Source organism: Vombatus ursinus, unplaced genomic scaffold (genome assembly GCF_900497805.2).
Source record: "Vombatus ursinus unplaced genomic scaffold, bare-nosed wombat genome assembly UNPS02010394.1, whole genome shotgun sequence".
Classification (NCBI taxonomy): domain Eukaryota; kingdom Metazoa; phylum Chordata; class Mammalia; order Diprotodontia; family Vombatidae; genus Vombatus; species Vombatus ursinus.
This window is the reverse complement of record NW_020950172.1, coordinates 870,785-871,416: the sequence shown is the minus strand read 5'-3', so window position 1 is coordinate 871,416 and position 632 is coordinate 870,785. Positions and strand designations below refer to the sequence as shown.

General features: G+C 41.9%; 1 protein-coding gene across 2 annotated transcripts in view; it reads right to left on the bottom strand.

Annotated features, from left to right (window-relative positions):
- FBLN1 (fibulin 1) overlaps window positions 1-632 on the bottom strand; it is a 74,339-nt gene that overhangs the window by 16,663 nt on the left and 57,044 nt on the right. The gene's annotated exons all lie outside the window — the stretch shown is intronic.

The following is a 632-nucleotide window of genomic DNA, read 5'->3' as shown; positions in this document are numbered from 1 at the left end:
CTTAGAACAGTGAAGGTCAGATCTGAAAGGGGCCTTAGAACAGGGAATGGCAGAGCTGGGAGGAATCTTAGAATTGCTGTGGCCACATCACACCCATCAGATTAGCCAACATGACAAAACAGGAGAATGATAAATGTTGGAGAAGATGTGGGAAAATTGGAACACTAATGCATTGTTGGTGGAGTTGTGAAATGATTCAACCATTTTGGAGAGCAATTTGGAACTATGCCCAAAGAGCTATAAAAATGCGCGTACCCTTTAACCCAGTAATAGCACTTCTAGGGCTCTATCCCAGAGAGATCATGCAAATGGGAAAAGGACCCACATGTACAAAAATATTTATAGCAGCTCTTTTTTTGGTGCCAAAGAATTGGAAATTGAGGGAATGCCCATCCACTGGGGAATGGCTGAACAAGTTGTGGTATATGAATATAATGGAATATGACTGTGCTGTAAGAAATGATGAACAAGCTGACTTCAGAAAAACCTGGAAAGACTTATATGATGCTGACTGAAGTGAGCAGAACCAGGAGAACACTGTGCAGAGTAACAGCCACATTATGGGATGACTGACTTTGATAGACTTAACTCTTCTCAGCAAGACAAGGATCTAAGACATCTCCAAAGGCCTC